The 23,871-nt window shown below is 39.7% G+C and overlaps 1 pseudogene; it reads left to right on the top strand.

The window, feature by feature from the left end:
* The first annotated feature begins 5,201 nt into the window (after positions 1-5,201).
* Positions 5,202-9,307, top strand: LOC138071231 (large ribosomal subunit protein eL27-like; annotated as a pseudogene).
* The last annotated feature ends 14,564 nt before the right edge of the window (positions 9,308-23,871 follow it).

The following is a 23,871-nucleotide window of genomic DNA, read 5'->3' as shown; positions in this document are numbered from 1 at the left end:
CCCAAATTCTCCCTATGCCCAGTACACTTCCTTCCCTTCTCCTCCAGGTTTTGGTCTGTAAAGCACTCCCCAATAAACCTTCTGGAAGCTAATTTCTCTCTCAGAGTCTGCTTCCCAGTGATCCCAACCTGTAACTCTGAGTCACATAGGCAGTCAACCTGATTATTCACTATGTCCAGCTTATCACCACCACATGTGTGCACATACTTTGCATTTCAACATTCTCTATGTTGCCAGACCTCATGGAAGCCCATGTCTCACTTGCTTCCCAGCAATTAAAAAGGTGGCTAATAATCTTCAGTGCAGGGGGTAATGCATATGAAACACTTTGAAAAGGCATGAAAGAGACTTGAAAATGTTCTTGTAAGTTGATCAGGAAAGCAAACAAATCAAAGAGAAGAAAGCCATAGTGGCATAAAGTTCTGAATTAAGGGAAGTTTTAGAAAGAAATAGTCCTCTACAATGTCCTAGAACTAGGATAAGCACACAGTAAATTTCCTGGGACAGTTCCCCAGAATAACAAAGCATGAGATGGACAAGTGTGGACAGAAGAATCAACCTGATTATTCATTCTACCTCAAACAAACTTTCAAGTGTGTGAAATCTAGCACTGGATGAGCTCAAAAAAAGCCTAGCATGACTCTGAGAGCCAGGAGAGCAAGCCTTGTCCTTTAAGATTTAATCCCTAGCCTTACAAAACACTTAGCACCAAATTCAAGAGGATGAAGCAATGGACAAATGTTCAAGTAGTTTCCAAATTCCCCTTGTTGGTTTTCTCTCTGTAGTCTGTGACCCAACACTATTCACTCTCCAGATCCATCTACTTTCACAACTCTCAACTATGGCCCTTGATTTCACAGACCCTGAAGTCCCTCCTCATAGCCTACTGTCACTGGAAACTAGTATTCCTGTGACAGATGCTTTGTGACCCATTTCTCATAATCTCCCTCATACTTGTATGATCCTTCAAGAATAGTTTTGACTTGTTTTAGGTTGTGCTTTTGTTTAATCAGTTACAAAGAAAAAATAAAGTGTGGATAAAGTTATAGAGGAGAAGGAAATGGCAACCCACTCCAATATTCTTACCTGGAGAATCCCAGGGACAGAGGAGCCTGTGGAGCTACAGTCGATGGGGTCTCAAAGAATCGGACACAACTGAGTGACTAAACAACAAAGTTATAGAGAGAACCACTCTACTAATGAAATATGCATGATGGAATGTTAACAGTCAAAGCACTGGTTCAAGCAGTGATATGTCTCTTCATGCTCATATGCATGAGTATTGAATAAAAATCACCATCACACTGCCAAAATCCAAATGTGAAATGGCTCTTTGATTTGCAGCTGTGACCACTGTCTGCAGAGTCACTTGGTTCTCTACCCTGCCTCTCAGAGACACTGTTGTCCTCAAGCTATTGTTCTAACTGGGCTCTCCTGCAGCCTTCAGATTTTTGCCAGCCCTGTCCAACAGCTGCTAGTGTCTTCCAGCCATGCCCAGCAATGTTGTCCTCTCATAGCTGTGAGAAAAGTGGTTTTTAAAAGGTTCCGTTTTTGCTTCCTCAATTTATGGTTACTTCACTTCTCCATTTGATAGGGATTTGACCGTTTGTTGCCTACCATTGTATCGTAGGACTAGATTAGTCCAAGCATTTCATCAATGCAAGCAAACTGATAATGTTTTATCACCCTCTAATTTTAATTGTTGATGTAAGTTCTGGTTGTCCATTACTGCATAACAACAACTCCACACTTAGTGGTATAAACCAGCAACAATCACCTATTATTATTACTATTATTATTTCACATTTCTGAGGTTGACTGGATTCACCTAAGTACCTCTTGCTCATGGTTTCTTGTTCAGCTACATGCAGGAAGTTGGACTCATCTCAAAGTTTTCCTCACTCCCATGTCTGGTGGTGGTGCTGGCAGTTGACTAGGACCTCAGTTGGCTGGAATTGTTGGCCAGAACATGAACATATGACCCCTCTATGTTGCCTAGACTCCGTCACAGCATGGCAGTTAGGTTCCAAGAGCAAGCAACCCAGAGAGAAAAAGTCAAATGAAAGCTCTACCACCTTTTATAACCTAATATTGGAAGTAACATGGCTTAGCTTCTGCTATATTCTACTGATCCAAATAGCCATAGAAATTCACCTGGTTTCAGGAGGAGGGAATATATACCACCTCTCTCTATGAGAGAATGGCAAAGTACATTTTAAGAAGAGAACATAAAATGAGAGATATTGTTATGGCCATCATTAGAAAATATAGTCTCTGACAATATACATTTTTTAACTTGTACAAATAATAATATATTCGGTGCTGAAAATTTTGAATACATATAGGTAGTAATTCTTTTGTAACATTAAACAAGACTTATAACCTGTTAAGGAAAATGGAAGCACAGTCAACTTTGGGGTGTTTCATACCTATGTGAAAATCATATTTTCTAATCCCAGTGTTGAGTCTTTGGTGTTTGTGCTGCTTCCAGATAGAAAAAGCAGTCTGAGAGATAGTTTGAGTGAGAATTTTGAACATTTGATGATTAATGGGGGGTCAGCAAGACGAAGTATATAAAGACAAAGTCATCTCAGAAAACTCAGTGGATGTTTATTCCACTTACAGAATGTTATAGAGAACTATTCCTTTTTAAAACTTCACTTAATTTGGAGCTTTATTCCACTTTTCCTTTCTTACCTTTGATATGTTTACTTTCCTGATTCAAGTATAAGAATATTTTCAGAATTGCTTTCATGCCTTTTCAAAGTGTTCCATGTGTATTACCCCCATTTGATCCTCTGTAGTGCTGTCAGTCATTTGTAATGCAACTAGAACAATTAAGTAACAACTTTGTATTGTCATTTAAAATATTCATTTGCACAGTAGAGCCTGAGAAGATAAAAGATGGTAAATCAATGTCATGGCAAATCACAAGGCCACTAAAACAGTATCTAAGAATATATATTGTCAGGGGAAATGTGCATAATATATTAATTTTAATATCAAAACTGTATGTATATACATTGCAATATCTGTTGTTTCAATTACATGCGTGTATATGAAGAAAATGGCAAGAAGGTAGTGAGATTATAGATAATTTCATTTGCTTCTTTATGCTATTTTGTATTTTCCAAGTTTTCTACAGTGAACATGTATTAGGATTTTAACTCAAAACTAAAAGTTTATACATTTAAAAGCAAGGTCAAAAGAAAATAGTAAGAGAAAAAATCCTCAACACCATCCCTGATGAGGTTTGTATACATCTTTAATTTACCTAATTTTCATTATATTGCTGTGCATCCAACCATTTAACCAATCCTGAAAAGTAGAATAACTTCCACTTCATATCTTTTGAGAGGTACATTTCAATTGATGCAGTTATACTACCTGGATAGATCTCATTGAAACATGATGATACTTACAAGAGAAACACAAAGCAAAGTGTTATCAAAAAATTCTACTTGTAAAATTATAATGATGGAACTGTATTACCAGTCTAAACTACTAAGAGTTGTGAATTTACACTTGATCCTACAGTTATATTTGTCATTAATATAAAAGAGTGGAATGGAGTTCTTTTTGAGATGGCTTGACCTTTTAAATTCATATTCCCACTTCAAATGACTCATTTGGTGAGAGCAACAATGTCACACACCAATATGAATAGAGAAGAGGGAGCAAAGATAAGAATGGAGGAGACAGAAGCAACATTTTATAATTTAGCAATATATGAAAGCTTACAATTAGGTTTTATTTAAAAAATAAGTACTGGAAGAATAAGTGGATGTTGTGAATACGTGACAACAGACAGCACGACGGGCCCATGAACTGTAATGATGAATCAACCATTTGAGCTGTGAGTCAAAGTATAGCACATCTACTGCTATGTGTGAGTAGAAAAGTAAGCCTTGTCTCATTCCTGTCTTGCATCGCACTCATTTAACAGGTTTACCAAGTATTACAAAGGTAAATTTATATATTTTAACCAAATAAATGCAAATACTTATAAATTACAAAGGATAATTTCCAAGGATTTGTGGGGGACATTTATTCAATCATCATATTACACATTTGCTATAACTCATAGAGAGAGTACCTCTTGGTTTTCTTTCTACCTATCTGGCAACTCTTCAATCTACCTTACGAGTACCTCTTCTTCTCCCCTCCCTTTTTGATTTTGCTGCTGCCACAAATTCACATTCTGTCCTCTTTTCTTTTCACACTGGATAATCTCTTGGGGAGGTTCTACCTTCAGCCATGGCTTCCACCAATACTAACAACAAATGACTAACATCTATGTCACCAATCAGAATATCTCTTCTGTGTTTCAGTCCCATAAATCCAACAACTTCTAGACACTTCATCTGAAAGTACCAGAGGGACTTTAAACTCACAGAGTCTAAAACTGATCTCATGATTTTCCCAACCAAACATGGCATAACTTCAGCATCAGGCCTTCATTTTTTCTTCTGATTATAGAAAAAACATTCAAGCTACCCTCTACACTTCCAATTGTGTGACTTTCAAATATTCAGTTCAGCACTTAGGAATTTGGAGGGAATCATTCCATTGTTTAAAATTCTTCATTATCTCCCTATTATTTTCAAGACTGTTATTCTAACTGCCTAGTCTCCAGTCTTAACTCTTATCTCTCACTTCAGTTCCTTACTGAACTACTTGCAATTAGGGTAAAATTAGACCCTTTAGATTACAGGAAATGGAGACTAATTCTATCCACCTAAGGTATTTGGGGTTGTTGCAAAACTTTTATTGTAGCAGAAAAGAACAGGACCTAAGGCATCAAGACACTTGGTCAACCCTTAAGCACCAAGATTCTATGGAACTTTGCAGTAGTGTTCTAACACTATTCTTTTCACTCCATGCTATTTTTATCTTTCTATATTATGTCTCTTTCTACTAGCAATTATTTAATACTTTCCATACTTCGTTGAGATGCCAAAGGTACAGTCGATGATTGACACAATTAATTGTCATTACTTTTCTAGGCCCAGTTTTGGGCCACAAATTTCCTCCTATATTACTAGCCAGCCAACCAGGGTTGTCAGCTCTTGAGGCATTTCTAGCCATTAAGTGGCTAATGTTCACCAAGATGCCTTTCCTCAGGCTGGAGGATTGAGTTAGGCAATTCTCAAAAAGAGATAATGGGCTTTCTGCTGTAGGCCCGAGTGGTTGCTGTCGAAATGGACAAGTTCACAAAACTCGGGAAGGTGATGCTCAGTCAGACAGTTCAGTCGCTCAGGCATGTCCGACTCTTCGCAACTTCATGGACCCCAGTACACCAGGCCACTCTGTCCATCACCAACTCCCGGAGCTTACTCAAACTCATGTCCACTGAGTGAGTGATGATATCTAACCATCTCACCCTATGTTCTCCCCTTCTCCTCCTACCTTCAGTCTTTCCCAGGTTCAGGGTCTTTTCCAATGAGTCAGCTCTTCACATCAGGTAGCCAAAGTATTGGAGTTTTAGCTTCAACATCAGTTCTTCCAGTGAATATTCAGGACTGATTTCCTTTAAGATGGACTGGTTGGATCTCCTTGCAGTCCAAGGGACTCTCAAGAGTCTTCTCCAACACCTCTCCACACCACAGTTCAAAAGCATCCACACTTCACCACTCAGCTTTCTTTATAGTCCAACTCTCACATCCATATGTGACTACTGGAAAAACCATAGCCTTGACTAGACGGACCTTAGTCAGCAAACTAATGTCTCTGTTTTTTAATATGCTGTCTAAGTTGATCATAACTTTTCTTCCAAAGAGTAAGCATCTTTTAATTTCATGACTGCAATCACCATCCACAGTGATTTTGGAGTCCCCCCAGATTAAAGCCTGCCACTGTTTCCACTCTTTTCCCATCTATTTCCCATGAAATGATGGGACCAGATGCCATGATCTTAGTTTTCTGAAAGTTGAGCTTTAAGCCAACTTTTTTACTCCCCTCTTTCACTTTCATCAAAAGGCTCTTTAGTTCTTCTTCGCTTTCTGCCATAAGGGTGGTGTCATCTGTGTTTCTGAGGTTATTGATATTTTTCCTGGCAATCTTGATTCCAGCTTGTGCTTCATCCAGCACAGTGTTTCTCATGATGTATTCTGCATATAAGTTAAATAAGCAGGGTGACAATATACAGTCTTGGCATACTCCTTTCCCTATTTGGAACTAGTCTGTTGTCCAGTTCTAACTGTTTGTTCCTGACCTGAGTACAGATTTCTCAGGAGGCAGGTCAGGTGGTCTGGTATTCCCATCTCTTTCAGAATTTTCCACAGTCTGTTGTGATCCACACAGTCAAAGGCTTTGGCATAATCAATAATGCAGAAGTAGATATTTTTCTGGAACTCTCTTGCTTTTTCGATGATCCAACAGATGTTGGCAATTTGATCTCTGGTTCCTCTGCCTTTTGTAAATCCAGAAGTTCACATATTATTGAAGCCTGGCTTGGAGAATTTTGAGCATTACTTTACTAGCATGTGAAATCAGTGCAATTGTGCGGTAGTTTGAGCATTCCTTGGCATTGACTTTCTTTGTGATTGGAATGAAAACTGACCTTTTCCAGTCCTGTGGCCACTGCTGAGTTGTCCAAATTTGCTGGCATATTGAGTACAGCACTTTCACGGCATCATCTTTCAGGATTTGAAATAGCTCAACTGGAATTCCATCACCTCCACTAGCTTTTTTATAGTGATGCTTCCTAAGGCCACTTGAATTTGCATTCCAGGATGTCTGGCTCTAGGTGAGTAATCACACCATTGTGGCATGAAGATCTTTTTTGTATAGTTCTTCTGCGTATTGTTGCCACTTCTTCTTAATATCTTCTGCTTCTGTTAGGTTCATACCATTTCTGTCCTTTATCAAGCCCATCTTTGCATGAAATATTCCCTTAGTATCTCTGATTTTCTTGAAGAGATCTCTAGTCTTTCCCATTCTATTGTTTTCCTCTATTTCTTCGCATTGATCACTGAGGAAGTCTTTGTTATCTCTCCTTGCTATTCTTTGGAACTCTGCATTCAGATGGGTATATCTTTCCTTTTCTCCTTTGCTTTTCACTTCTCTTCTTTTCACAGCTGTATGTAAGGCCTCCTCAGACAGCCATTTTTCTTTTTTGCATTTCTTTTTCTCGGGGATGGTCTTGATCCCTGTCTCCTGTACAATGTCACAAACCTCCATCCATAGTACATCAGGCACTCTATCTGTCAGATCTAGTCCCTTCAATCTATTTCTCACTTCCACTGAATAATCCTAAGGGATTTGATTTAGGTCATACCTGAATGATCTAGTGGTTTTCCCTACTTTCTTCAATTTAAGTCTGAATTTGGCAATAAGGAGTTTGTGATCTGAGCCACAGTCAGCTCCTGCTTTTGTTTTTGGTGACTGTATAGAGCTTCCCCATCTTTGGCTGCAAATAATATAATCAATCTGATTTCAGTGTTGACCATCTGGTGATGTCCATGTGTAGAGTCTTCTCTTGTGTTGTTGGAAGAAGGTGTTTCCTATGACCAGTGCATTTTCTTGGCAAAACTCTGTTAGCCTTCGCCCTGCTTCATTCCATATTCCAAGGCCAAATTTGCCTGTTACTCCAGGTGTTTCTTGACTCCCTACTCTTGCATTCCAGTCCCTTATAATGAAAAGGACATCTTTTTTGGGTGTTAGTTCTAAAAGGTCTTGTAGGTCTTCATAGAACTGTTCAACTTCAGCTTTTCAGCATTACTGGTCAGAGCATAAACTTGGATTACCGTGACATTGAATGGTTTGCCTTGGAAATGAACAGAGATCATTCAGTCATTTTTGAGATTGAATCCAAGTACTGCATTTCAGACTCTTTTGTTGACTATGATGGCTACTCCATTTCTTCTAAAGGATTCTTGCCCACAGTAGTAGATATAATGGTCATCTGAGTTAAATTCACCCATTCCAGTCCATTTTAGTTTGCTGATTCCTAGAATGCCAACATTCACTCTTGCAATCTCCTGTTTGACCCCTTCCAATTTGCCTTGATTCATGGACCTAACATTCCAGGTTTCTATGTAATACTGCTCTTTACAGCATCGGACCTTGCTTTCATCGCCAGTCACATCCACAACTGGGTACTGTTTTTGCTTTGGCCCCATCCCTTCATTCTTTCTGGAGTTATTTCTCCACTGATCTCCAGTAGCATATTGGGCACCTACCAACCTGGGGAGTTCATCTTTCAGTGTCCTATCTTTTTGCCTTTTCATACTGTTCATGGGGTTCTCAAGGCAAGAATACTGAACTGGTTTGCCATTCCCTTCTCCAGTGGACCACATTCTGTCAGACCTCTCCACCATGACCCTCCCATCTTGGGTGGCCCCACATGGCATGGCCTAGTTTCATTGAGTTAGCCAAGGCTGTGGTCCATGTGATTAGATTGGTTAGTTTTCTGTGATTATGGTTTTCAGTCTGTCTGCCCTCTGATGGAGAAGGATAAGAGCCTTATGGAAGCTTCCTGATGGGAGAGACTGACTGAGGGGGAAACTGCGTCTTATTCTGATGGGGAGGTGTATGCTCAGTACATCTTTAATCCAATTTTCTGTTGATGGGTGGAGCTGTGTTCCCTCCCTGCTATTTACCTGGGGCCAAACTATGGTGGAGGTAATGAAGATAATGGTGACCTCCTTCAAAAGATCCCATGCATGTACTGCTACACTAGTGCCCCCAACCCTGCAGCAGGCCACCACTGACCCACGCCTCTGCTGGAGACTCCTGGACACTCACAGGCAAGTCTGGGTCAGTCTCTTGTGGGGTCACTGCTTCTTTCTCCTGGGTCTTGGTGCACGAGGTTATATTCATACCCTCCAAGAGTCTACTTCCCAGTCCTGAGTAAGTTCTGGCAGCCCTATGGTGGGGTTAATGGTGACCTCCTCTAAGAGGGCTTATGTTTCTCTGACCCCAGGTGATGCTGGTGAGGCTGTTCCTGGCCAGTTGCTATTCTGGACACAAAGTGATCATCGTGAAGAACATTGATGATGGCATCTCAGATTGGCCCTACAGCCATGCTCTGATAGCTAGAATTGATCGCTATCCCTACAAAGTGCCATGGGCAAGAAGAAAATGGGCAAGAGATCAAAGATCAAGTCTTTTGTGAAACTTTATCATCACCTCATGCCCACAAGGTTTTCTGTCAATAGCCCCTTGGACTAAACTGTTGTCAACAGGGATGTCTTCAGAGACTCTTCTTTCAAATGGCAAGGCTCAATGAGAGGCCAAGGTCAAGTTCAAAGAGAGATACAAGACTGGCAAGAATAAATGGTTCTTCCAGAAGCTGTGGTTTTAGTTTTATTTCAGTCATTAAAAATACAGAAAATAAATAAGTAAAGGAGAGAGGGATAGTGGGCTTGTCAGTAACAACTAGCACATACAGTGGATAAAATAGTTACAAACTATGAATTGAGGTAGGCAAAAATATAAATTTTATTTCTCTATAACTGAACTAAATTCCTATTTTGAAACTTTATTCTAGTGATAGCAAAAAGTCAGAGTTTGTTAATTTAAGGTAAGTCACTCAATTCAGGATTTTCTAGGTCAAAAAAGAGTTCTTCCCTTACCACTTTTTCACATTTCTTAGTTTGGGTGCCATAAAAGCAACATCTGAGATGAAGAATTGGATTCTAAGAGTTTATATGAAGTGTATCTTTGGAAACTAACAATGAGAGAGCGAAAAAACTGAGACATGAGAGAAGAAAAAAACAGTACAGATTTTTTTTATTGAGCTGTTGGCAATTGGGGTTCTATCCCAACTGTGACCCCTTAATAGCTGGTTAGAATGCAACCCATTATTGCCTTTGGAAAATAGGGTGTTGGAACACTTATCTTTCAATGCTCACTCCTCATTGGTTTAAAATTTTTCCTGGAGGCATTAATTGCCCTGTATTTCTGCACTACCTTGCACGCAGGTTGAGAAAACCCCTGTATCTTCAGAAAATGTCCTAAGACAATAAAGTATAAATCTTGTGTGCATGCTTGGGGTAGTTTGCTGAGCATACAAGAACGATCCACTGGAGTTGCAATTACTATCTGAGGATTGCCAAAAGAATGTGATATGGGACACCAAAATGTTCTACCACAGTCCAGGAGAAAAGACATGGTGACCACTGTGTGAGTGATATCCAGGTGTCAGAATCTATCCACGATGGAATCTACTGTGACAATTAAGGCTCCATTTATCTAGTCTTTATCTTCTAGCTCTGCTCAGATTTGGAGGCATCCTCATTTCCTTCTAGTCTCCAATTGTCAAGGAAATGCAGGGAAATCTGTGCCCTCCTTCCTATGACCATACAGCCTTTCCTCACAGGGAGAGGTCTGGGATGGGGGCTCAAGGAGCAGTTTTCAGAAATGAGACCTGAGGACCCATTGTCAGGGATGCACACCAAAATCTATATCAATAATTGTGTCTCCTTCTGAATAACCAACAAATCACAGAAGAAATCAAAAAAGAAATCAAAATATGCATAGAACAAAAAATGAAAACACAACGACCCCAAACCTATGGGATTCAGTAAAAGCAGTACTAAGGGGAAGGTTCATATCAATACAAGCCTATCTCAAGAAACAGGAGAGAAATCAATAAATAACCTAACTCTACACCTAAACCAACTAGAAAAAGAAGAAATGAAGCATCCCAGGGTTAGTAGAAGGAAAGAAATCATAAAAATTAAGGCAGAAATAAATGCAAAAGAAACAAAGGAGACCATAGCCAAAATCAACAAAGCCAAAAGCTGGTTCTTTGAGAAGATAAATAAAATAGACAAACCAGTAGCCAGACTCATCAAGAAGAAAAGGGAGAAGAATCAAATCAACAAAATTGAAATGAAAATGAGGAAATCACAACAGACAATACAGAAATACAAAAGATCATAAAAGACTACTATCAGCAACTATGTGCCAATGAAATGGACAACTGGAAGAAATGGACAAATTCTTAGAAAAGTATAACTCTCCAAAACTGAACCAAGGAGAAATAGAAAATCTTAACAGACCCATCACAAGCACAGAAATTGAAACTGTACTCAGAAATCTTCCAACAAACAAAAGCCCAGGACCAGATGGCTTCACAGCTGAATTCTACCAAAAATTTAGAGAAGAACTAACACCTATCCTATTCAAACTCTTCCAGAAAATTGCAGAGGAAGGTCAACTTCCAAACTCATTCTATGAGGCCACCATCACGCTAATATTAAAACCAGACAAAGATGCCCACAAAAAAAGAAAACTACAGGCCAATATCACTGATGAACACAGATGCAAAAATCCTTAACACAATTCTAGCAAACAGAATCCAACAACATATTAAAAGGATCACACAAATGTATTCTTTTTAATGGCTGAGTAATACTCCATTGTGTATATGTACCACAGCTTTCTTATCTATTCATCTGCTGATGGACATCTAGGTTGCTTCCATGTCCTGGCTATTATAAACAGTGCTGTGATGAACATTGGGGTACATGTGTCTCTTTCAATTCTGGTTTCCTTAGTGTATATGCCCAGCAGTGGGATTGCTGGGTCATATGGCAGTTCTATTTCCAGGTTTTTAAGGAATCTCCACACTGTTCTCCATAGTGGCTGTACTAGTTTGCATTCCCACCAACAGCGTAAGAGCGTTCCCTTTTCTCCACACCCTCTCCAGCATTTATTGCTTGCAGACTTTTGGATTACAGCCATTCTGACTGGTATGAAATGGTACCTCATTGTGGTTTTGATTTGCATTTCTCTGATAATGAGTGATGTTGAGCATCTTTTCATGTGTTTGTTAGCCATCTGTATGTCTTCTTTGGAGAAATGTCTATTTAGTTCTTTGGCCCATTTTTTGATTGGGTCGTTTATTTTTCTGGAATTGAGCTGCATAAGTTGCTTGTATATTTTTGAGATTAGTTGTTTGTCAGTTGCTTCATTTGCTATTATTTCTCCCATTCTGAAGGCTGTCTTTTCACCTTGCTTATAGTTTCCTTTGTTGTGCAGAAGCTTTTAAGTTTAATTAGGTCTCATTTGTTTATTTTTGCTTTTATTTCCCATATTCTGGGAGGTGGGTCATAGAGGATCCTGCTGTGATTTATGTCGGAGAGTGTTTTGCCTATGTTCTCCTCTACAAGCAATAAATGCTGGAGAGGGTGTGGAGAAAAGGGAACCCTCTTACACTGTTGGTGGGAATGCAAACTAGTACAGCCACTATGGAGAACAGTGTGGAGATTCCTTAAAATACTGGAAATAGAACTTCCCTATGACCCAGCAATCCCACTGCTGGGCATACACACCAAGGAAACCAGAATTGAAAGAGACACGTGTACCCCAGTGTTCATCACAGCACTGTTTATAATAGCCAGGACATGGAAGGAACCTAGATGTCCATCAGTAGATGAATGGATAAGAAAGCTGTGGTACATACCCACAATGGAACATTACTCAGCTATTAAAAAGAATGCATTTGAACCAGTTCTAATGAGGTGGATGAAACTGAAGCCTATTATACAGAGAGAAGTAAGTCAGAAAGAAAAACACCAATACAGTATATTAATGCATATATATGGAATTTAGAAAGATGGTAACAATGGCCCTGTATGCGAGACAGCAAAAGAGACACAGATGTAAAGAACAGACTTTTGGACTCTGTGGGTGAAGGCGAGGGTGGGATGATCTGAGAGAATAGCATTGAAACATGTATATTATCATATGTGAAATAGATCACCAGTCCAGGTTCGATGCATGAGGCAGGGTGCTCAGGGCTGGTGCACTGGGATGACCCAGAGGGATAGGATGGGGAGGGAGGTGGGGGGGTTCAGGATGGGGAGCACACATACACCCATGGCTGATTCAGGTCAATGTATGGCAAAAACCACCACAATATTGTAAAGTAATTAGCCTCCAATTAAAATAAATTTCTTAAAAATGTGTTTCCTAGCAAGCCTCTGTAAAAAAAAAAAAATGTGTTTCCTGACCCTCTAATTCTTTAGACCAGTCTGTAAGAACTCTATCTGATTTAAACAGGTGGCGAAAACTGACATGACTTATTTTGTATTTTTTCATGTCTTCTATTTATGTCATAAACTTTGTCTCCTGAACCCTTGAGGCTCTGACTCTTCAACTCAAATTTTTTTACTCTTAACATTATCATCTCTTTGGGGAGCTTCAAAGGGCTGTTTTGAGCCTAAAAAGTTGCGCACTGACTCCTTTCTTTGCCCTTTGTATTTCTTATAAGCATAGAATATTGTCTCATGCTGGGTCTCCAGGAGCAGATCATGAGATAAAGATTTGTGTAAAAGTAGTTTATTAGGACATGTTCTCCTAAAAAGACAGTAGAGGGATATGAAATTGGAATACAGAAAGGAAGGAGCCAAGCAAGGCTGTAATATTAAGCTAAGTCCTATAAGAGAGTAACTTTGACTCTACCTCAGAGTCTATCCCCAGAGACAATGGAGGTCACTCCTCAAAGTGTTCCCCATCATGGGACATGAGTCGGAATATTTATCCTCTCATCCCATCAGTAACTGGTTAAGAGTTGCCTTCTGGGAGAGGAGAAAAGAAGGGAGAGAATGTAGAGACTGGCATAAAATCCCAGTCTGCAAATTCTGTTCTGTCAGTATCTGTTAGGACTATGTTTACCATTATCTGAATGAATGATCAGTTTGAGAAACAAGAAATAATAGGGAAAGAAACACAGGATAATGTTTCAGAATATAATCATACCCTGCATATTTGGTAGGTTTAACTCCTGTGCCCTCTTGCATCACCATGAATTTTATAGGAGGATATTAAGTTTTGCATGCTCTCCTTTTCCTTCAGGGCAATTGCTCTTTATGCAAACTTTAGTCTCCCCAGTCACCACTCTCTTTCTGCTCTCATTATATACTCCGAGAATAAGTCTGTCAATGTTGGGTTTCCCCTATTAGAATTTGTAGTCCTTAAGAGCAGAGACCAGCTTGTTCTTTTCAGTATACTCATGTCCAAATGTTCTGTGAATGCTTATGAAAGAATGGGCTTCCCTGGTGGCTCAGATGATAAAGAATCCACCTACAATGCAGGAGACCCAGATTCGATCCCTGGGTTGGGAAGATACCCCAGAGAAGGGAATGGGAATCACTACGCACTCCAATATTCTTGTCTAGAGAATCCCATGGACAGAGGAGCCTGGTGGGCTACAGTCCATGGGGTTGCAAAGAGTCAGACATGACTGAGTAAATAAGCATACACACATGAAAGAATAGACGAAGATGGACAGTTCATTTGGTTCACTTCAGTTCAGTCGCTCAGTTGTGTCCGACTATTTGCAACCCCATGGACATGCCTCCCTGTCCATCACCAACTCCCAGAGTTTACTCAAACTCATGTCCATTGAGTTGGTGATGACATCTAACCATCTCATCCTATGTCGTCCCCTTCTCCTCCCGCCTTTAATCTTTCCCAGCATCAGGGTCTTTTCAAATGAATCAGCTCTTTGCATCAGGGGGCCAAAATATTCGAGTTTCAGCTTCAACATCAGTCCTTCCAATGAATATTCAAGACTGATTTCCTTTAGGATGGATTGGTTGGATCTCCTTGCAGTCCAAGGGACTCTCAAGAGTCATCTCCTCACCACAGTCCAAAAGCATCAACTCCTTGGCACTCAGCTTTTTTTAAGTCCAACTCTCACATCCATACATGACTACTGGGAAAACCATAGCCTTGACTAGATGGACCTTTGTTGGCAAAGTAATGTCTCTGCATTTTAATATGCTATCTAGGTTGGTCATAATTTTTCTTCCAAAGAGTAAGCATCTTTTAATTTCATGGCTGCAGTCACCATCCACAGTGATTTTGAAGCCCCCCAAAATAAGGTCTCTCACTGTTCCCACTTTTTCCCATCTATTTGCCATGAAGTGATGAGACCAGATGCCATGATCTTAGTTTTCAGAATGTTGAGCTTTAAGCCAACTTCTTTACGCTCCTCTTTCACTTTCATCAAGAGACTCTTTAGTTCTTCTTTGCTTTCTGCCATAAGTGTGGTGTCATCTGCATATCTGAAGTTGTTGATATTTCTCCCAGCAATATTGATTCCAGCTTGTGCTTCTCCCAGCCCAGCATTTCTCATTATGTACTCTGCATGTAAGTTAAATAAGCAGGATGACAATATACAGCCTTGACATACTCCTTTCCCTATTTGGAACCAGTCTGTTGTTCTACATCCAGTTCTAACTGTTGCTTGTTCACCTGCATACAGATTTCTCAAGAGGCAGGTTAGGTGGTCTGGTATTCCAATCTCTTGAAGAATTTCCCACAGTGTGTTGTGATCCACATAGTCAAAGGCTTTGGCATAGTCAATAAAGCAGAAGTAGATGTTTTTCTGGAACTCTCTTGCTTTTTCGATAATCCCACTGGAAATGTGAAGGTAAACCCTGTCTTGTGCCTCCATTTCTTGCATTTTTATTCAGATCAAGTCAGTTAACAATGAACATCAAGGGAAATCATTAAGGGGATAACATGTCAAAAATGGTGACATGTGATTTCAAGAATGCATATGAAAGGGAAGAAACTGGCTTAGCCCAGTTTGTTTTGATGATGAAAAGGCTGGTGGATTGAAGGTAGTTTGTTTGTGAGAACAAATGTGATTTTTAGCACAGACCAGGAAGGCTACCTCCTGATCTATCCTGAAAAATGGAGGTCCTCCCAAAAATGTCAGGTTTATAGATTTGCTACAGCCTGAGGAAAGTTCTCCATGTACATGTGCAATTGACAAAGATTAATGATGATACTTCGTGGGAAATAGATGGGGAAACAGTAGAAACAGTGTCAGACTTTATTTTGGGGGGCTCCAAAATCACTGCAGATGGTGATTGCAGCCATGGAATTAAAAGACACTTACTCCTTGGAAGGAAAGTTATGACCAAACTTGATAGCATATTGAAAAGCAGAGACATTACTTGGCCAACAAAGGCCCATCTAGTCAAGGCTATGGTTTTTCCTGTGGTCATGTACGGATGTGAGAGTTGGACTGTGAAGAAAGCTGAGCACCGAAGAATTGATGCTTTTGAACTGTGGTATTGGAGAAGACTCCTGGGAGTGCCTTGGACTGCAAGGAGATCCAACCAGCCCATTCTAAAGGAGATCAGCCCTGGGTGTTCTTTGGAAGAAATGATGCTAAAGCTGAAACTCCAGTACTTTGGCCACCTCATGCAAAGAGTTGACTCATTGGAAAAGACCCTGATGCTGGGAGGGATTGGGGGCAGGAGGAAAAGAGGATAACAGAGGATGAGATGGCTGGATGGCATCACTGACTCGATGGACGTGAGTTTTAGTGAACTCCGGAAGTTGGTGATGGACAGGGAGGCCTGGCGTGCTGCAATTCATGGGGTCGCAAAGAGTCGGACACAACTGAGCGACTGAACTGAACTGAACTGAACTGAATGATGATATGAATAGATGGACTGATATGATAAGTAGATGGGTGGATGATGTGTAGGTACCTTTGACTATACTACCAAACTTTAATAGAAATAAGGCATTATTAACTAGGAAGAAGGTTACTTTCAGGCCAGAAACTTAAAAACATTTCAAAATAATATTTTAGAGCTTAAAATGTATTCATAGATTCGATTATGATAAGGCATTTATAAGAGGAAAAATGAGAACAGTGAGCATGAAGTGAGCAATCTGATTTTTTAATAAATAGAGGGTAGTTATTGGGACTGAATGATTTTCAAAGCAAAGCAAATCCTATAGTTGTCTATATGAAACCTGACAAGAACATAATAACATGTTATTTTAGTGGGCTGGAAATAAAACTGCCTAGCTGGACGCTTCATCTAATTCTTAGGATTGATGACATCTATGCCAGCTTAACGGAGGGACATGTTCAGTGAGTGTTCCCCTCACACCAAAATGTAGAACTCATGCATTTTTTATCCACACAGAATTTTGCTGCCTGTTCAACTTTCTTTGAGGGAATTTACTGACCTGTATTATATTCTGAACCACACAAAAAGAGATTTTTGTGTAGGAGTTTTGTTTGTAGACATGAACATTGAGATGCACTCCCCTCTACATGCGCTCCTCCAGGTCAGACTATATCTCTACATTTCAGTCCTTTCATTGCACTCTGTGCTTCTAGAACAGTAGGACTGCTAACTCAGTTTACATCTATGCCTGTTTCTTTGGTTAGATTAAGACTCCCCCAAAGTATCCAGGATTGTGCCCAGCATGTAGTCTCTGTCTCTTCTTTTCTGTGTAGGGACCCCTTACTGATCTTTAAAGGCTTAGCTCAGAAGCCAACCGTCATGCTCCTCAAGAACAGTTACTTGCTTCCTATTCTGAGCTCCCACCACACTTCATTCGTAATGCTGTTAAGGTGCTTACCTCACTATACTGTCATTTATATAGATAAATGATTCCCCTATTGAACTATGAACACCTAAAGGGAAAAAATGCTGCATTTTCACCATCATTGCCTTAGTGCCTAACATATTGTCTGCCACACATTAGATACTGAATATGTATCTGTTGAATTAAACTGAGGTGAATAGTTTTTCTAACAATACATAACAAACTAAAAACAAAACTCTCTGAAATAGAATTGCAGTTCAAATTAGTAAATGTGAGTAAATTCCAACTCTCAGGATAATGATTAGGGATGAAGAAGAAATGCTCTTGGACTTGATAAAAGATCAAGTAGGCATTTGCACTAGAAGATTATTATATGTGCTTTCATTCCTGGTCCTTTGCTGGGAGGTGGTCACTAGGTTAGCATCATTTTGTATTATAAATATTGTAGGAATAAATTCTTAATCAAGGTCACCAGAAAATTACATCACTCAGCACATATAAAACTCTAAAATCTAAATTAAAAAGGGGGCTTCCTAGGTGATGCTAGTGGTAAAGAACCTGCCTGCCAGTGCAAGAGATATAAGAGACACGGGTTTGATCCCTGGGTCAGGAAGATCCCCTGGAGAAGGAAATGGCAACCCACTCCAGTATTCTTGCCTGGAGAATCCCATGGACAGAGGAGCCTGGCAGGCTATAGTCCTTAGGGTCACCAGGAGTCAGACATAATTGAAGCAACTTGATCTACACTTGCAGAAAAAATCCATGTTACTCCTCTTTATTCTCTAAAACCAACATGTCAACAAGAATAGTTCAAGTCACCAAGAACTACTCACACTTTTTTAATTAGACATCTACAGCAGATTTGGATTTTTATATAACTCAATAAGCCATTGAGACAACTCTTTGTTAGAAACATTTCACATATAAAATTTAAAACTTGGAAGAAGAGAATTTTAAAAGAAAGGAGTTAACGTGAATCTAATCATGATGAGATATTTCACAAATTAAAACACAGGAATAATCTACAAACCAATGGCTACAGTCCGTAGGATCACAGAGAATCTGACACAGCTGAGTGGCTGAGCATGCATGCAAGCACTACAAACCAACTGACTTCTACTCTTCCAAAAGATCAGCATGGTAAGGGCAAATTCAGTCTGAAAAATTGTTCTTAATTAAAGAAGACTAAAAAAATTTGGCAAATAAATGCAACAAGTGACCTTGGATAAAAATAAAAAGCATTAAAGGACATAGATAAACAATTCAAGAAATTTGAATGATTATGTTATATAAGATAATGCTATCATATCAGTGATAAATGTCCCAAATTGAATAATTGTATTATGGTTATTTAAAAGAATGCATTATTCCTGGGAAACACATGTTGAAATATTTTTAGGTCAAGAGTTATCATGTCTATAATTTCTTGCCAAATGATTCTGTGAAAAATAACTATGAACACAGATTAATTCTTACAATTTCCTGCTAGGTTGGAAAAAATTTTTAATATAAATTTATTAATTTTAATTTGAGGTTAATTACAATATTGTATTGGAGAAGGCAATGGCACCCCACTCCAGTACTCTTGCCTGGAAACTCCCATGGATGGAGGAGCCCGGGAGGCTGCAGTCCATGGGATTGTGAAGAGTTGGACACGACTGGGTGACTTCACTTTCACTTTTCACTTTCATGCATTGGAGAAGGAAATGGCAACCCACTCCAGTGTTCTTGCCTGGAGAATCCCAGGGACGGAGGAGCCTGGTGGGCTGCCGTCTAGTTTTGCCATATATCAACATGAATCCGCTACAGGTATACACGTGTTCCCCATCCTGAACCCTCCTCCCTCTTCCCTCCCCGTACCATCCTTCTGGGTCATCTCAGTGCACCAGCCCCAAGCATCCAGTATTAACATAAAAAATAAAAATGATAAAAATAAACAAAGGGACTAATCTAGAGAAACTCTTGTACTTGTGTATCAGGAGGCATGTATAAGTTTATAGCAGCACGTGCACGCTCATATCGTCAAATGTTAAACAACCCCACAGTTATTCACTAATCATGGGTAAATAAATTACAGTATATGTATACAATGTAATACTACAGAGCAGTAAAATGAATCAGCTAGAGTTACGCAGCACAACATGGGTGAATTTCTAAAACATAAAAATCAGAGAATGAAGTTGGAAAAGACATCATGTTGCAAGACTCCAATTATTTAAAGTTCAAAATCAGGCAAAAGTAAAGATAACTATAAAGTAGAAGTTTAAGATAATCAAGGGTAAAAAGTCATTATTATAAAACCATTTATCATCTGAATAAAATAATAGCTTTATTTGTCTGGAATACCTTGCTGCCCTTTACTAGTTGTGCTCTTCTCCCGCTCCCCTTCACCCTCCTGGTTTTATTAACTCTTTATGGAACTGTGCTCAGGAAGCTTCAAAAACTGTGGTCTCGTCATCAACTGTGGGAGCTCAGTTGAGGGTTTCTGTTTATTTGTTTCATATTTACAGTCATTCTAATGAGTACCATAATTCATGAAAGAGGCTGATGACAGAGAAACCACAAACTATCCTGTTGACATCCCTGCCATATATCTATATATCTCTATCTATATGTATTTTTTTATCTCAGCACTGGAAATAGGATATTATATTAGAAATTTGTGCCTAGGATCCTTAGTCCTTTTTCCATTTATCTTCTCCATTAAGTGCCACTTCCTTTTCTTCTATCATTGTGAAGTTACAATGTAAAATATCTACCATTTCTTCTCAAAATATCACCTTCCCCAGCAAAGGACAGAAATAGCAGTCTACTCGTAGTCACAGCTAACACAGCCATTAATAATGCTTGGAGACACACTTTGAGCTTAGAGATAGAGATAAATAGACTGGAGATTTAGATACCCAAAGCCATACGGCATGGTAAACATTTTAAAGAATTTGATTATTAAGTTCTGGAGAAGAACATGGGGGCAAGGGAAACACTTTTGATAACTGAATTCAGGTATCTAAAGAAGTGTCACATGCAAGCTGGATGTGATTTGTTCCTCAAGGGACAGAACTTGGATCAATGGGTGAAAGTTTCAGGAAGACTGATCTGAATCAACATAAGGGAGAGCCATGCAGAAATATGATAGCACCATAGGGAAGTGAATTGCATATTTCAAGAAGCATTATAAAAGAGGTTAATCAGGTAATGGGATGGGACTGAAGGGTAAAATAATTAATTTTTTAGGGTTCTAATTTTCTACGTTCTGTGCAGTTTCCAGGTATGAAAGAGGATGCTGAACTAGCAATTAAGAGTCCGGAGTCATTGCACTTCAGTTCAGTTCAATCGCTCAGTCATGTCTGACTCTTTCTGATCCCATGAACCGCTGCACGCCAGGCCTCCCTGTCCATCAACAACTCCCGGAATTCACCCAAACCCATGTCCACTGAGTTGGTGATGCCATCCAACCATCTCATCCTCTGTCGTCCCCTTCTCCTCCTGCCCTCAATCTTTCCCAGCATCAGGGTCTTTTCCAATGAGAAAGCTCTTCACATCAGGTGGCCAAAATATTGGAGTTTCCGCTTCAACATCAGTCCCTCCAAGGAACACCCAGGACTGATCTCCTTTAGGATGGACTGGTTGGATCTCCTTGCAGTCCAAGGGACTCCAAGAGCCTTCTCCAACACCACAGTTAAAAGCATCAATTCTTCTGTGCTCAGCTTTCTTTATAGTCCAACTCTCACACCCATACATGACTGCTGGAAGAACCATTACCTTGACTAGACGGACCTTTGTTGGCAAAGTAATGTCTCTGCTTTTGAATATGCTGTCTGGGTTGGTTATAACTTTCCTTCCAAGGAGTAAAAAGTCTTTTAATTTCATGGCTGCCATCACCATCTGCAGTGATTTTGGAGCCCAGAAAAATAACGTCAGCCACTGTTTCCAGTTTCCCCATCTATTTGCCATGAAGTGATGGGACCGAATGCCATGATCTTAGTATTCTGACTGTTGAGCTTTAAGCCAACATTTTCACTCTCCTCTTTCACTTTCATCAAGAGGCTTTTTAGTTCTTCTTCACTTTCTGCCATAAGGGTGGTGTCATCTGCATATCTGAGGTTATTGATATTTCTCCCAGCAATCTTGATTCCAGCTTGTGCTTCTTCCAGCCCAGCATTTCTCATGACGTACTCTGCATATACGTTAAATAAGCAGGGTGACAATATACAGCCTTGACGTACTCCTTTCCCAATTTGGAACCAGTCTGTTGTTCCATGTCCAGTTCTAACTGTTGCTTCTTGACTTGCATACAGATTTCTCAGGAGGCAGGTCAGGTGGTCTGGTATTCCCATCTCTTTCAGCATTTTCCACAGTCTGTTGTGATCCACACAGTCAAAGGCTTTGGCATAGTCAATAAGGCAGAAATAGATGTTTTTCTGGAACTCTCTTGCTTTTTCGATGATCCAGCGGATGTTGGCAATTTGATCTCTGGTTCCTCTGCCTTTTCTAAAACCAGCTTGAACATTGGAAGTTCATGGTTCATGTATTGCTGAAGCCTGGCTTGGAGAATTTTGAGCATTACTTTACTAGCATGTGAGATGAGTGCAATTGTGCGGTAGTTTGAGCATTCTTTGGCATTGCCTTTCTTTGGGATTGGAATGAAAACTGACTTTTTCCAGTCCTGTGGCCACTGCTGAGATTTCCAAATTTGCTGGCATATTGAGTGCAGCACTTTCACAGCATCATCTTTCAGGACTTGAAATAGCTCAACTGGAATTCCATCACCTCCACTAGCTTTGTTCATAGTGATGCTTCTTAAGGCCCACTTGACTTCACATCCAGGATGTCTGGCTCTAGATGAGTGTGAGTGATCACACTGTCATGATTATCTGGTTTGTGAAGATCTTTTTTGTATAGTTCTGTGTATTCTTGCACCTCTTCTTAATATCTTCTGCTTCTGTTAGGTCCATACCATTTCTGTCCTTTATTGTGCCCATCTTTGCATGAAATGTTCCCTTGGTATCTCTAATTTTCTTGTAGAGATTTCTAGTCTTTCCCATCCTATTGTTTGCCTCTATTTCTTTGCATTGATTGCCAAGGAAAGCTTTCTTATCTCTCCTTGCTATTTTTTGGAACGCTGCATTCAAGTGGGTACATCTTTCCTTTTTTCCTTTGCTTTCACTTCTCTTCTTTTCACAGCTATTTGTAAGGCCTCCTCAGACAGCCATTTTGTTTTTTTGCATTTCTTTTTCTTCGGGATGGTCTTAATCCCTGTCTCCTATACAATGTCACAAACCTCTGTCCATAGTTCATCAGGCACTCTGTCTATCAGATCTAGTCCCTTAAATCTATTTGTCACCTCCACTGTATAATCATAAGGGATTTGATTTAGGTCATACCTGAATGGTCTAGTGGTTTTCCCCACTTTCTTCTATTTAAGTCTGAATTTTGCAATAAGGAGTTCACGAAGTGAGCCACAGTCTGCTCCCAGTCTTGTTTTTGCTGACTGCATAGAGCATCTCCCTCTCTGGCTGCAAAGAATATAATCAGTCTGGTTTTGGTGTTGACCATCTGGTGATGTCCATGTGTAGAGTCGTCTCATGCTCAAGAGGAATCAATTTGAGAGGCATTACCCTACAAGAGTTGTTTTGGCTTTGGCTTTTATGAAATATCAGTATATTACCTGGAATTAAGTATCAGTTTCTTTTCATTATTGCTCACAGTATAAGTCTTTATAGTATGTATGAATAGCTTATAGCATCCTTGATACCCCAGGAACCAGAGAGTCAGCTGTGTTTGTGTTTCATTATAAATTTTACAAAGGAGGGAAAACTCTTTATCTTGGCACTAAGATTCAGGACTACAGACAGGAAAGAAGCCTCATTTCCTGTCCTACTATTCCTATCTCTATACACGGAATTCATATCTACCCTTCAACTGCACTATAGTTTTTAGCAATTTCTAATAGAGAAGTATATCAGTCAGGGTTCTGGCAGGAAATAGAATTCTATTGGGTGACTCAATGAGGAGATTTTGATAAAGGACTACATTCAGATATGTGAGTGGGGTTTAGGAAAACAACAAGGAAGGTTGAGGGATCCAAAGATGAGTCATAACTGGAAGCCATTACCAACCCTAGGATTGAAGAGGTAACAGGAGGTAATAAACCACTGAGAGCTGAAACCATGGAGGAGACACAGAGCAGAAACTGTACTCATGGAGAGATTTGACCACAGCCAGAACCAAGGCAGAGAGATGAGTGGAATAGGGAAGAGATAGCCCAACTTTTCTATCTTCTTGTTCTGGTGGTCAATGCTGGTGCCTCCATTTAGCTGAGTCAATGAAGCAAACTCAGAAACTCAGTACAAGCTCATAAGGGCTTGTCTTCTAACTCCCATTTCAGATTTCTTCCAATGGCAGCATACTTTCATGGGAACATAGTCTAGAAATAGTGATGACACTTACCTGTAAGTAATTCAGCCCATATGCCACTTGGAGAGAAAAATGATGCACAGGGTCATATTTATTAAAATTTCATCTTCATCTAAAAATTAATTCAGAAAC

This window comes from Capricornis sumatraensis, chromosome X (assembly GCF_032405125.1).
Source record: "Capricornis sumatraensis isolate serow.1 chromosome X, serow.2, whole genome shotgun sequence".
NCBI lineage: Eukaryota > Metazoa > Chordata > Mammalia > Artiodactyla > Bovidae > Capricornis > Capricornis sumatraensis.
Note: the sequence above shows the minus strand (reverse complement) of the source record. Positions and strands in the feature narration are given on the sequence as shown.